The 15,143-nt window shown below is 42.0% G+C and overlaps 1 protein-coding gene across 14 annotated transcripts in view; it reads left to right on the plus strand.

Annotated features, from left to right (window-relative positions):
• Window positions 1-15,143, plus strand: part of FHL1 (four and a half LIM domains 1) — a 58,931-nt gene that overhangs the window by 5,033 nt on the left and 38,755 nt on the right. For 2 of the 14 annotated variants that reach the window (XM_070257218.1, XM_070257227.1), the window contains exon 1: window positions 14,416-14,501. The exons of 11 other annotated variants lie outside the window; for them this stretch is intronic. The gene's annotated coding sequence lies outside the window, so the exon portion shown is untranslated. Of the gene's footprint in view, window positions 1-14,213; window positions 14,502-15,143 lie in introns of those variants that run through there. One more of the 14 variants, XM_070257221.1, reaches the window with a different exon arrangement.

Genomic DNA, 15,143 nt, shown 5'->3' on the forward strand with positions numbered 1-15,143 from the left:
TTTTACTTAACAAAATTAAAATGACTGCATGTCCTATATACCATTGAGCTTGCTTGAGAGTAATTAAAACCACGAATGTTAAATTTGGTCATACTTGGAGTGAGTGGCCAGGAATAGGGGGAGAAAGGGAACGGACATTACTCGAAGGCCTACTGTAGTTCTAGAAAATATGCTAGTTGAGTTTACACTTGTTATGTAATTTGATTCTCGCAGCAACTCTGCAGGGTGGGTATGATGCGCATTTCACAGGTGAGGTTAGTGAAGTAACTTTCTAAGATTGCACAGCTGATGCGCAGCAGAGCTGGGATTTGAACTGAAAAGTCCCGCGACTGAGCCACTGTCCCTGGCTGCTTGCTCTAAAGCTTGGGGGTTGCCGGAGGGGGTTGAGTAGAGGAGCATGCTGCAGAGAGCTGAGTAATTGGTCCTGGATAAAAAGTAATTTCAGAGGTGACGTGTGGGAGACGATGGAGTATACGCCGGGAGAGAACGAATGGAGAGGTGAGTCATTGCACCTTCCTTAACTGGTAAGAATTGAGTTCCACGTGGACTTTGTTCTAGAGATCTCCCCAAATTGAGACCGCGATTGTCACTTTGGAGAACTTCATTTACTATCGTACTTGAATTTTTCAAACACTGTTTTGATGACCGTGAACCTGAAAGTTAATTGACTGTGTGTGTATCCTTCCAGCAGCTTCCCCTTTACCTTTTTTTACGACTGTCCCATAGAACTTAGTGACGACAGCATTTCGTTTTGTCGTCTTTTTACACATTTTAAACATTTGTGTTTGCCATGTCAGTTGTTTTTATAATAAACGTCATCAAATTCATACTTGTGTTTTCCATATGGGGGATGTGTTTTGTTTTCAGAGCTAAATATTTACTTTAAGTTTTGATGTGTTGTGTTTTACAGCATAAAAAGAGGAAAAATAAAAAGCCCAATAGCAATCATATTTTGTCTGGCAAGCTTTTTTTTTTCTTTTTGTGGGTAGAAGAAGGACCTCATGTTTCATTTCATTTACTTTAAATTGTGAAGGAATTTTAACCATGATTCTCAAGGGCCAGGATGCTGGGGAAAAAAGAAATGTTATTTAGATAAAATGCGTGCTTTGATTTCCACACAGGACTGTGAGCCCTAGATTCTGATTATAATAATGGTTCCGACTGCAGCAATCAGCCACTTGGGTAATCAGCCACTGGGTATGGACACGCATTGTGATACAGCCTGATTTTTTACCCCCACCAATGATTTTAGAATAGACTTGAGAGATCTGATAAAACTTGCAAGAATGCACTAATCCTTTTGAAAATCTAACTTTTTAATGATATGAGTGGTACTTTTTCATTGGAGGGCAATTCAGAAAATACAGAAAAGCCTAAAGAAGAAAATAAAAATGAGTTATAATCCGTCACCCAAAAATTAGTGACAGTGTTTTGTATAGTCATACGTTGCTTAACGATGGGAATGCGTTTTGAGAAATGTGTTAGGTGATTTTTGTCGTTATGCGAATGTCATGGAGTGTACTTAGACACACCTAGATGGTGTAGCCTACTGCACTCCTAGGCTGTATGGTACTCACTTATGGGACGACCATCGTATATGCGGTCCGTCATTGACCGAACCGTCGTTATTCAGTACATGAGTATTCCTTTTTAAAATACAGTGATTTTTTAAATGGTTGACTCAAGTCCATTGCAAAATCTCCAACTTAGAAATGTAGTCTATGTTATTTTTTTAAAGTTTACCAAAAGATTTTCTGACTTAGTGCTGCATCTCTAGATTGAAGACAGGGTCACAAGGAGTGAAATGGGAGGCCGCTGGGAAGTTAGAAAACTATCCTGTGACCTCCTCAGGTGAGCTCCTTAAAATTCCTCCTCCTCCAACTTGAGTAATAGAATTTCAGTGCTAGAAGGGGCTGTCAATCCGCACCCCCCTTCATTTTACACGGGAGGAAACTGAGGCTCCAAGAGGTCAAGCCCTTGCTCCAAGGTCATAGTATTTGTTAATGACGGAGTTCTGGTTTGAATGTTTAGGTCCTCCATACCTAGGTAAATTTTTATTTCCTGATTAAAAAGTCGTTACAATCAAAAACTTTTTGTTGGCCTGTCCCTCAAAAGAACAAGCTTTCACGGTGGAAGTATTTAACTATACTAAAGGAAACCAAAAAGGCCAAGTATTTCCAAATTTCAGAAAATGACCAGAGCAGTTGCGAGCCGTGCAAGAATTTTTCATATTATTTGCTTTATTGAAATTGAACTTTCGTGGTAGGGAACCTCTTTCGGGCATCTAGCCCTCAGTTTCATTTCCTCCAGCTCATGGGGCAAGAACCACCTGTAGTCACAGAAATGAAAAATGACTCTCTAAGAGTCTTTACACGTGCTAGCCTGGAAGACCACGATTAGAGCTATTCCAGCATGAAAGTATTTTTTTCTTTATAAAATGAGGTGTCTGTTAAAATTGTGGGCAAGAAATTTTAAAGATTGCTTCTGCTTCCAAACTTAGAAAGTTACCAGATCGTAGCCCATGCTGGCACTATGATGCCATTAAACACACACATACACATGGTGGTGGTTTTAATCTGGCACTATTAAAAAATAAGTTCTTAAACTTTCCTCCCTTTCTTTCCCTGCCCCTCTTTGTTTCTTTCTGTAGCTGTGTGGGTCATTCTCTCTGTGTCTCCTTTGTGTGTGTGTGTGTTTGACTCTGAGTCCCTCTTTTTCGGTCCAGCTGACTGCCCGCTTTCCTTTTTCCGGGCTCTGGGTGTATCCACATCATCATGTGCATCTGCTGGTACGTCTTCCCCCGTCCCCATTTATCAGCATGACAGTTACCCCAGCCTGGACTGGGGCGGGTCTGTTTTTCAGCCTAGGATGGGCAGGAAAGCTGTTCTCCCCCGAGCAGGTGTGGGGTGAGAAGAGCTGGTGTTCCTTGATACGGAAATGTCACTGATAGAATAGACTTAAACAAGATATGCACAGAGATTACACAGGCTGCATATACATGTAAACCTGTGAACACAAAATCATCCCTTCTCTGCAGCCAGGGCCCCAGCAAATGCTAAAGCCACGTGAAATAGTGAATATGGATGCTCATTGCCAAGGGCTTACTATTCGAACAAATGAGAAAATTGTAGCCTCGCCTAGGGGTGTGTTCTTCAGTAGGTTTCGCTCCTGTTCTTCATTACTGCCTGCTAACAAATATGTGCACTGTCAGCGAGCAGCGAGCTCTTCCAGCTTCCCCTACTACGCTGTCTTTCTCTTCTAAAAATGGGGTATCCTCTCTATTTCAACCACTGGGATTTGCTTGTACTTCATATTTGAGCTACTACGGGTATCCAGTGCACCGATAGAAGATACAAGTGTACTGCTTTTTTTAAAGCAGTGAAACCTAGAAGAAAAGGACTATCAAACTAAGTCTTTGCTGTCAGCATTTTGCTGCTTGTAGAATTTATATTTTATTTTTCCACATAAAAACTCTCTGGATCTTATATATATTCCAAGACATAAAATGTTCCATGGACATTCTAATCAAAAGAATTCGTAATATCCACAAGGTTTTAAATTGACTTTTCAATACTGAGGGAAGTGTCTGCTAGCAGGGAACGCAGAGGTTTATCATCAAGGTTGTATTGACTAGGATGGTACAAAACTAGATTTCTGTACTTCATAAATAAGTTTTGTCATTCACTTTCAGTTTTAGAGTGTGGGTGAGGCTGCTTGACTCCTATCAGATTTCAAATGTGTGATTTATTAGGAGGACGTTGAGGATTGGTTTTCCAGTGAATCCATGCCAGCTCCGGTTTTACACATCATTCTTGTTTGTGAAGCTGATGGCTGGCGTCTGCCAATAGACATAAGCAGTTGTCTGCACTTGCAGCTGGCCAGGTGGACTGAAGTCACAGGTGTCCCCCCAGTTTTCTTTTTTTTTTTTTAAGATTTTATTTTTCTTTTTTCTCCCCAAAGCCCCCCGGTACATACTTGTATACTTTTAGTTGTGGGTCATTCTAGTTGTGGCATGTGGGATGCCGCCTCAGCATGGCCTGATGAGTGGTGCCATGTCCACACCCAGGATCCAAACTGGCAAAACCCTGGGCCGCCGAAGTGGAGCGTGCAAACTTAACCACTCGGCCACGGGGCTGGCCACAAACCCCACCCTTCTCCCGGTTCCTTAGGGACTAAACAGTGTGCACAGACATACACAAACAAATTATAAAGTCTCCAGATATTTATATCACTAAGCTATAATATTGGATTTAGACATTTGAATTAATAATTTTTTTGTGTTTTTCAACAGCTTCAAGAAACACCCTGTAAATAATTGTAGTTTAAAATACATAAAATGATAAAGCCCTTGACCAGATAGCTTCTGGAACCTAAGGAGACGCTAAGTTCCTTGTCACAGATTCTGCATCTCCAAATGCCAGGGTCAGTTCACATGTTCACATCCTAGGCCCGTCCCTTCTAGGCCACAAGATGCTCTGGCCCTTGTAAGAAAGGAACTGGGAAGGAATTGTCCAACATAGTAAGCACACCTAACCCCGCTAAAGAAAGAAACCAAGTGACAAACTAATAGGAGGCGGAAGTTTATACTTGCAACTCTAGATAAAGCAGTCAGTCGGCCCTGGTTAGAGCCACTTCTTCAGTATCCACTCCCCCCACTTTATTAAGGAAGAATTACAAATATAATTGTATGTATTTGAAGGGTACAATGTGATGATTTGATTTACATTATGGAATGATTGTCAAGATAATTTAACGTCAACTTTATTGCGTATTGTTTATGTACAATAAACTGCATCCGCTTAAGGCATACAATTTGATGAGTTTTGGCAGGTGTATGAACACAAGAGACCACTGCCACAGTCACCTGTAGAAGATTTGGATCACTCCCCCGAAGTTCTCATGTGGCCCTCTGCACAGGGCCCTTCTTCCCTCTGCCCCATCCACAGGCCACCAGTGATCGGCTTTTGTGGGAGAACGACATTCTAAACTTAGATTTGAAAGTTTGTGGATCCTTCTCTCTCCAAAGACTAGATGTATATCTAAAATGCAATTTTCTTCTCTATGTTTAAGACAAAATAGTATTACAAGGAGATTCCAGGTAGGACTTCCTAGAACCTTTTCCTGATTGCCTAAAGATGAGTACTTAAGAATTTTGCCTGCAAGTAAACTACAGCATCCTTATTAAACAGACTCATTACATACTTGGATGGAGAGAAGCAACTCTGATAAAATGGAAAAGCGGTATATGTTCTTCTGAAGTAGTTACAGTGAGATGTCAAATTCCCCAAGAACAGGACAAATAAAATAATTTGATTTGTGCTTCACACTTATTCATAAAGTAAAATTGAAAAATGAGAATAAATATTTTACATCTATATATATCTATACCTCCAGCTAGCGTATGCGTATAATCATTACACAGGAATAACCCTATCCCTTGAAGCTTCCAAAAGATTTGAAACAGGTTTCATGAGAATTTTCTGTGGATGGGAGGTGTACCATCTTTGCACATGTGCAAATCAAGCTTTTAATATGCTAAATGTGGGGCCGGCCTGGTGGTGCAGCAGTTAAGTTCGCACGTTCTGCTTCTCGGCAGCCTGGGGTTCGCCAGTTCTGATCCCGGGTGTGCACATGGCACCACTTGGCAAAAGCCATGCTGTGGTAGGCGTCCCACGTATAAAATAGAGGAAGATGGGCATGGATGTTAGCTCAGGGCCAGTCTTCCTCAGCAAAAAGAGGAAGATTGGCAGTAGTTAGATGAGGGCTAATCTTCCTCCAAAAAAAATGCTAAATGTTACTTTCTCATTGACATATCCAATTGAAGGAATAATTAGGCAATTTAAGGGCTATAGTATTGAGACGCAGTTTGTCCCTTCCTCACTCCCTCAAAGAAATTCGTGTCACTGTTTTTTGTGTCTAGTTGGCTCTCCGTGCCATTGCTGTTGCTGTGTCCTGCATCTAGTCTCCATGTGTCTTCCTGATTTCTACTGTTTCTGCCCTCCCCTGTCTTCCTTTCCTGATTTTCTTCCTCTTCCTTTCTTTTCTTCTCCTAATGCTACTTCTCTTACACTGCTCTGCTTTCTCCCGACAAAGCTGTTTTTCTAAACATCTTCAGACCGAGCCATCAGCAGACAAATTCCAACATGTCAGATAGCGTCTTGGGGGCTCTTTTCCTTTTTGTTTTGTGGTCCAGTAGTTTCTTGAAACTCCTTTCAGGTTTGGAGCTGTGCTGGAGGTTTGAGAGTTGTGAATCGTTGGTTTTCAGATTATCAAAGTTAAGTATGTTTGTGGGGCTGTGTTGTAGACAGTCTTTAAAATGGTGAATCATTAAAAAGAAATGAATGGGGAGCCGGCCTGGTGGTGTAGTGCTTAAGTTCGCAGCCTCTGCTTTGGTAGCTCAGGGTTGGCAAGTTCGGATCCTGAGCACAGACCTACACTGCTTCTCAGCCATGCTGTGGTGGTGACCCACGTACAAAATAGAGGAAGATTGTCACAGATTGGCTCAGGGCAGACCTTCCTCACCAAAATAAAAAGGAAAAGAGAAGAAAAAGAGAAAGAAATGAATGATTTACATTATAATGTTCCTGTGAAAATTCCTTTTACAAAACTAAAGCAATTAAAATTGTATTGAAGTAAGGTGATTTATTGCTCCTCAGAATGTATTGTAAAGGGTTTTCTTAAAACCCTTCAGCATTTATCAAAATCTATTGAACGCACAACACAGAGTGAATGCTAATGTGAAGTATGGACAGGTCAGCGTGAGCACTGGGTTGGGACTTCATCTGCCACCACTGGGGCATCATGCCATCTTTGCGGTGGAGTGGAGCCCCAGACTTGACAAATTCCCTCCCCTACAACCCAGTGAGCTCTTTTGCCACTCTTGCATTTGTGGTGACACTAGCAACAGTGACAGTTGATGAGCTCATGCCAACTCTTTGAGCCAATATCCAGGTCGGAGTTTGATCGCTTTGGGCCAAAGGCTATTGCATAGCTGGTAGTAGCAGAGACCTAACACCAGAACTCGGTGTAGCCAGCTCTACAGTAGCTGTGAAAAGATGAGGGTTTTTAAGGTCTTATTGTAAATAGTTTCTGTATATTGGAATGGGGTGATTATTGTGAGCAACTACAAGTATCTGTTACTCTCTTGAGCTGCCTGTGAAATAGAACATTCTTTGGTAGGCGGTGGTAAGCAGAGAGGGAATCAGGTCTGAGAGGAATGTTGAGACTGAGGGAGACAAGCAACCATTACGGTGATGATAAAGTCCCTGGAGGAGAGAAAACTGCCAAGGCACCAAGGGTTGGAACATAAATGAGGGCGATCGCTCAAGGGGTGGATCTCTTGGGGATGTGGTTGCTCATGGAATGTGTCCCTCCGGTCTGCGGTTAGACCCAGGCTGAAAAACTTCATCCAGTTACCTGAAAAAATACTAATAAAAGGGTGAATTGGTTATAGAGTTCGCTTATTTAACTTACTAAATTTCCTTTGTATATCAGAATTCAACTTTTGTGTATGGATCTGTTATGTATACTCATTGTCACACCCGTTATTAGACAAACTTTTATGTATTTTTTCTTGCTTTCACTGCTTGCCTGATTGACTATGCATGTGGTCCTCCCTCTGTTAGAGTCCGCGGACGTTAACAGGGGAAGGAGAAGAGAAGGGACAGAAATAACCTCTCCCTCGAGTCACAATCCATGATGGAGGCTGGGGATTCCAGTCCCATTGCCAAGATCACGGGTTACTCTGTGCCGGTGGTGAACCACACGGTGGCACAGCCAGTGCATTCCTCGTGGTTGCCTTCACGATCGACACCAGGCTCTGCAGCTGATTTCATTGTGCAGCAGCTCCTGTCCATTGCAGAGAGAGCAAAGGTCACGGTCTGACCAGATCATAATGTATTCGCATCACAGGTATAGACAGGCTCAGTCAGCCATGAGGCCTGGCATGGTCGTGCTCCTTCTCCCCCCAGTCAAGCTGCTGGAAGGCCCGGGGAGGTCTAGTGGCAGTGGCATACTGTGCAGGTATGTGACAACATCCTCTTGCCACTTGCTGCTCACCCAACTGCTTCTCACCACCCTTTGGCCCCTTTTTGTCTCTCTTCCCCTCTTTACCTTCAGTTCAGTTACTTGTGTATTTTCTGTTAAGGAACAAGGAGGCAGAGCCTCAGCACAAAAACGTTGGAGGACCATTGGCCTAAGTATTCAAACCACCAGCGAAGTGTGCTTTAGACTTTCCTAACTGCCAGGTTTTTACTGCTGCGCTGGCTTGTTAGGTGTAAAATGGAACTTAGGGTACTTTGTAAACGTTTTCTGACACACAACTTGGAAGTTGAATTGTGTCACCTTATAAACATATCACTCCTTCTACTTTTGTTTTTTTTTTTTTTTTTGGTGAGGAAGAGCTAACATCTGTGGCCAGTCTTCCTCTTTTTGCTGACACCACGACAGCATGGCTTGATGAGCGGTGTGTAGGTCAGTGCCCAGAATCCGAACCTGTGAACTTAACCACTGCACCACCGGGCTGGCCCACTCCTTCCACTTTGAAAACTCCTGTAATTTTTCTTCATGTGTTTGTTAGTGTCCCTACAGCAGATGCAGGCAGCGTGCGTGCTGATGTAAAGAATTTCCTCTATGGCTAATGGATTGGAGCAGGGCTGCCCAATTGCCAGCACTTAAGGAAACAGTTCATGCAGTGCCAAACCCAGCTTATAAAGTATGAGGCTGAGAACTTCATAAAATGAGATCAGCACGTTTATTGAGTACTTACTCTATGTGCAAGGCACTTTGCTAGGCCTGCAGGATGCTGTGGGGAATATTAAAAGCAAAAGTGATCTATTCAAGCAAGGAATGTCCATTCTAGTGGGAGAAGCTGTTAGAGACGCGTTAAGGACGTGGTAGAAAGAGTCCTGAACTGAGGGGGAGGAGGAGAGTCAGGAGTTTTGTATCTTAGCCCAAGTTCTGCGAAGAACCATCTGATCCCTTGGGCAAATCACTTTCTCTCTCGGGTCTCAGTTTATAAAAAGGGAGTCGGACTAGATAATCTGTAAGACACTCTGTGGGTTGGTTCATAAACAGATGTGTTCAAAAGTTAAACAACAGTACAAGGTCATAATAGAAGAGATTCCAGACCATGGCACATTCCCTTTTGCCAAATGAAGTGTAACATGTAAGTTATTATTAGACATATATGGTACATATATTTATACTATATCATTATGCTAATTACAACTGAAGACCAGTAGTTCTCAAAGTGAGGTCCTTGGACCAGCAGCATCAGCATCACCTGGGAGCTTGTTAGACCTGCAAACTCATGGACCTCACCACACACCTACTGGATCAGAAACTGGGGGGATGGGGCCCAGCACTTTGTGTTTTAACAACCCCCTCCCCCTAGGTGATTCTTTATTTTTTTTATTTGAGTAAGATTATCTCTGAGCTAACATCCACTGCCAAGCCTCCTCTTTTTGCTGAGGAAGACTGCCCCTGAGCTAACATCCATGCGCATCTTCCTCTACCTTATATGAGGGAGGCCTGCCACAGCATGGCTTGATAAGTGGTGTGTAGGTCCGCACCCAGGATCCAAACTGGCGAACCCCAGGCTGCCTGAAGTGGAGTGCATGAAATTAATCGCTACACTCCAGGCCAGGCCCCCACTAGGAGATTCTGATGCTCCCTACACTTTGACGGCTGTGGGCTGTGGTAATTTGGGGCAGTGGTTCTCAAACTTGGCTGCATACAACATTCATCTAGCGGAGCTTGTTGCGGGGGGGTGAGGGAGTGCACCCAGATGTCACTAGTGGCTCTGGCTCCCCGGGTGCAGCCAATTTGAGAATCGCTGGTTTAGGGGAGGGTGGCATGAGCCAAAGTACCTGTATTCTCCAGTGGTGACAGACCTCAGAGGCAGGGAGGCAGCCAACACCAGAACTGAGTATGGGGAAGCTGAAAAGTGGGTTTGAGTCTGATTGGAAGGCCTTAAATTTCATGCCAGAAATGTGGCCTTTAGATCACATTGGAGGGAGGTTAGGGGGAAAGGGAGTGATCTGTTTGAAAGATGATTCTGGAAGCTATATGAAGGAGGGCGCATGTCCATAGTTAAAAAGGCCGATGAAGTAGTCTAGGTGTGAAGTGATGATGGGCCAAATTAGGATTGTTGAAATGAGATTATAAGGAAGGAAAAGTATGAAAGCTCTTTGCAGGACGAACGGACAAGATTGGGTGATGGTTTGGGAGTGAGGGCCGGGTTAGAATGTCCTTGGCTGAGGGGTTCATCTGAGACTTCTGGGGTAGCCGGTGCTGTCTAGATGCATCTGTCAGAATTGTCACGTTCTATGGATCTGTACTCATCCTTTGTCCCTCGTTGCTTTGATTGAGGAGTTCTAATTCGGGGAGCGGGTAGTCCCCAGTGAGTTATATAAAAATACAGAATTGTATTCACCCAGAAAGCTACCCGCGGTCATCATGGCAGGGAAAAATCCTGTTTCCCTTAACGAAAGAATGCTTGGAGCTGTGGGAAAGTTGCAAACTTGGCAATGACTAATTCAAGCCTATCAGTCAATTAAGTGAATTTTTATTTTGTCATTTGTTTTATTTGGGAGCTGCTGTAATAGTCATTGAAAGGACATCAATCTCTGTATTTTTAAAACAAAACAAAAATACCACTGAACATTAGGGCAAAGGACAAGAATTTCAAGGTTTTACCTTTTGACTTTAGCAAATATTTGCCGCTCCATTTTTCTTGCTGGGTTTTGCCATTTGGTTTGTTTTTTTGTGTTCTCATTTGTTCCTAATGCCTGATAATTTTATGTTCCTCTATTCTGTTATTGATGGCTTTTTTATTCTTAGGTATTCTTAATGTTGTATTTTTTTGCTTTTCTTCATTCTCATAGAGCTCATTAGCCAGCAATTATGCAACGAAATATATGGAAAAGTAACTATAGTCTTTTTTTTTTTTAACCTTTTGCCTCCCTTCACCCGTTTCTCCCACCCTCCCGCCTCTTGCAACCTGTTCTCTGTATCTATGGGCTTGTGTTTTTTAGATTCCATATATAAGAGAGATCATACAGTATTTGTCTGTCTCTGTCTGACTTATTTCACTTAGCATAACGCCCTCGAGGTCCATCCATCTTGTCCCAAAGGACAAGATTTCATTCTTTTTATGGCTGAATAATATTCCATTGTATGTATATAGCACATTTTCTTTATCCATTCATCCATCAATGGACACTTAGGCTGTTTCCATATCTTGACTATTGTAAATAATGCTGCAGTGAACATGGGGATGTATATATTTTTTCCAGTTAGTATTTTCGTTTTCTCCAGGTAAATACTCAGAAGTGGAATTGCTGGATCATATGCTAGTTCTATTTTTAGTTTTTTGAGGAACCTCCGTACTGTTTTCCATGGTGGCTGCCCCAATTTACATTCCCGCCAACGGTGCACAAGGATTACCTTTTCTCTACATCCTCACCAACACTTGTTATTTCTTGTCTTTTTGATAATGGCTGTTCTAACAGGTGTGCGGTGATATCTTACTGTGGTTTTGATTTGCATGTCCCGGGTAATTAGTGATGTTGAGCATGTTTTCATGTGCCTGTATGTCTTCTTGGGAAAAATGTCTATTCAGATCTTCTGCCGATTTTTTAATTGGATTGTTTGTTTTCCTGCTATTGAGCTGTATGAGTTCTTTATATATTTTGGATACTAACCCCTTATCAAATATGTGATTTGCGAATATTTTCTCCCATTCTGTAGGTTCCCTTTTCATTTCGTTGATGGTTTCCTTTGCTGTGCAGAAACTCTTTAGTATGATATAGTCTCACTTTTTTATTTTTGCTTTTCTTGCAAAAGTATTCTTAATGTTTTAATACTCCAGTTAAAATATAAACAAATATGTTTTTATTTCTTATCCCCCCCTTTATGACCAAAAACTTATTTAAATCTGCGTCCAGAAGTGGCTCATCGAAAGAGCTTCTTAATGTTTGCTTGGAGCACAGTGGGAACACCGTTCGCCTTTCCACCTTGTGTTAGTTCATAGCTTGTGCCATATCCAGAAGGAAAGACACTTGTTACTTACTAGTTTGGAAACCTATGAAAGCAAATTCAATATTTTAAAGGGCTATATATATATTCCAATGCAAGGTTTAAAAATGGCTCACCACTCTAACTCAGGTAAAACTCTGCTTTTTGGATTTCTAAAGGAACTGTAAAAATCTAGACAGATCACAACTTTAAATGTGTAGTATATCAAGTAGATACCTTGTAAAAGTATACCCTGTCTTTTCCCAAACTGAATAAGGATAAAACCTTTCTCTTTCCAAATTGTGAAGAAGGTTATGATTATATTATATAAAATTAAATGTAGAAACTTGCACAGAATAAATGATCTTCCAGACGTACTATAGAGTATATCTGGTGATATACTCAATATTAAATCTTAATATAAGAACATAAAATTAGATTTTATTGTGTTTCTGTAACATAATATCCTTTTGTTTTTATTTATTAAGTTAATATATTGTTAAAGATTTGATTATGTTGCAGATCTTGATTATTTTGAAATTATTAAAAATGTATGTTTCATCTGAACCATTTATTTATACCAATAAATCATTTTGCTGAATGAGAGCCAGTTTATCAGTTGTTCTGCTGAAGGAAATGAGCCAGTGGCCATCTCGTTTGTATTTATTATTGTGTTTTATCATAACATTTAAATGTGTTTTGAATGGTGCATATACCAGTTTTTCTGACTACCACAGTAGCGTAAGCATTTGAATAAAAGTATGAAAGTAGGAGAAATGAGAAGTCTGAGCCATCCGTAACCATCACAAGTGTGCCTAATTAAGAAGATATTTGGGCTTCACCACCCTTTGGTGTCTTAGGTGGGAGAAAATATTCTGAAGGACATGATTAAGAAACGGTTACCATGACAATCACATTCAAAGAATTTAGAGGAGTTGATGAATCTGTGGGGCTCGTCCATTTTGATTGATTCATCTGGTCTTTTAGGTTCATTCAAACAGCTGCTGTCTCTGGGTTTTATTTTTCCACATAATTCGCCCAATTGATTGGTGATTTGGAGATTGTTTAAGCTTGTCTGTCAGTAGTGATGGGGTCGCCAGTGTCTGTGACCACAATACTGTTGTTAAACCTGAAAGAGAACATTGTGTATGTTAAATGTCGCTAGAACATGGCTACTGGCTTCTGGAATAATGTAAATGGTTTATCTAATTTCACTTATGATAATTCTGTCAGGGTGGGATGCGATTAACATGATTTATTTTAAAGCATGACCCCGACCCTAAAGCGTTTGCGTTTTATTTTGGATTTCTTTGCTGTCATCATGTTTTACCCAGTGTGTTTGGCTGCTGTTCTGCTTTTATTCTTTGACTTGCGCAATATCGTCAGCACAATTTGTGTTATGTCTAGTCAAAGCCACAGTTACACACTGCAGATCGAAAAGTATACACAACTTTACCTGCCACGAGTGTCTTGATCCTCCCAACTCCAACGAAATGTTAAGTGGGCCACAGACAATAAAGTGAAACGGAGATACAAATGCTGGTAAAATCTCGCTGTACGTTTTTATCGTTCTTTGTGACTAGTTCTTAATGGTGAATCCATGAACTGTGGAACACAAGACACCTCTGACAGGGTCCCAAGTTGGACCCCAGTGTGAGAGCTCTGCCCGCTCAGCCTTTGGGCCTTTCTCTCTTCTGCCCTCTGGAGGGTATCAGGGAACATGACATGCAAGGACTTCCTCTGGAAAGGAGAGCCCAGGCTCTTGGTGTGGTTACTAAAAGACAACTTCTCTGCCCCTTCCCCCGCTCCCCACTGCCGAGGGACCTCGCAAAGCCTGGACTTGGAGAGGTGGGGAGCAGACAGAGAGGAGACGGGAAGGTGCTGGCAGGGCTGGGCTCTTAGGAGGAAGCCGTTCTCCTTCTTTAAGTAGAGGATGGGATTCCTTCAAGGAAAACCCGGTAGGGATCAAATCTATCTCCAGGAAAAGTCAATTCTGGAAGGGTGAGCAAAATGAAATGGTATATTAAGGGTAGAGTGTGATGGAGTCAGGTTTGAAGTTCCAGTTGCATTGAATCTACAGAGGGGTATATTTGGTGCCAAGTGTTTGTGGCAGCATGTGAAATCGTTATCCAAGTTTGATAACATTTTTCTGTGAGCCTGCTATAATAATAGTGATAATTGCATGTCTGCTGTTCAGTGAGTACCTTTTTTTTAACTTTTTATTAAGATTATGATAGTTTACAACCTTGTGAAATTCAGTGAGTACCTTTTAGCGTGGGGCACCGGGCAGTGCTTACAGGCGCTGCCCTCTTGTCCCCTCACAGCCTGTGAGGTCGGCTACCATTATGAGGCGAGTGTGAGGCTGAGGCGGGGCCAGTCTTTGACCCCCGGCAGTATGCCTCTGGCACCCTTGCTGTGAACAGCTGTGCCATGCTGCATGCTCGCCGCAGCTGCATGAAAGGGTGTGGCACCTTCTAGAAACAGTGAGTTCCCTATAAGTGGGGTGTGGGAGGTGGGAGATAAGACTCGGAATAGCCTTTTGTATGTACATACCATGCTAAGCACTGGGAGATAGAAAATAAATAAGGGATTGCTGCCCCTGCCACCAAGAAACTTAAAAGTCCTGTGAGACCAAGGAGACCTAACATGAAATAAATAGTGCATGTTCATATGATAGAATATGAAAGTATTATCTCTACTTAAGTAAAGGTGGGAAGAGGACTAGAAGGTGTTCTTTTGAAGTCAGTCACTTTTAAACATTCACTTTTGAAAGTTAGCTCTTCGCTCCTGGCACAAATTTGACTTCCCCTGGGCTTTTGACCTGGCAGACAAGAACCCTGTCCTTATCGTCAGCAGACTTGGCCATTTTGAGTTCGGAAGAGTTGTTTTCAACTATGACAGTTGTCATTAAGCTCTCTAAACAGATGAACTCATTAGCCTGTTGAACTAAGTGGCCCAGCTGTTTCTTTTCCAGTACATTAACATTTTTTTAAACTCTAACCACTGCTTGTTTGATGATCAGCCTGGGAGCGGTTGGTTCGGGTGGGGGGCGGCTGTGAGCCTGTTTGTCCTCCTTGGCTTACGTTTGTCCTGTTTCCTTCCATAGATACTCCTTGAGAGCCTCC

Source organism: Equus caballus, chromosome X, assembly GCF_041296265.1.
Source record: "Equus caballus isolate H_3958 breed thoroughbred chromosome X, TB-T2T, whole genome shotgun sequence".
Classification (NCBI taxonomy): domain Eukaryota; kingdom Metazoa; phylum Chordata; class Mammalia; order Perissodactyla; family Equidae; genus Equus; species Equus caballus.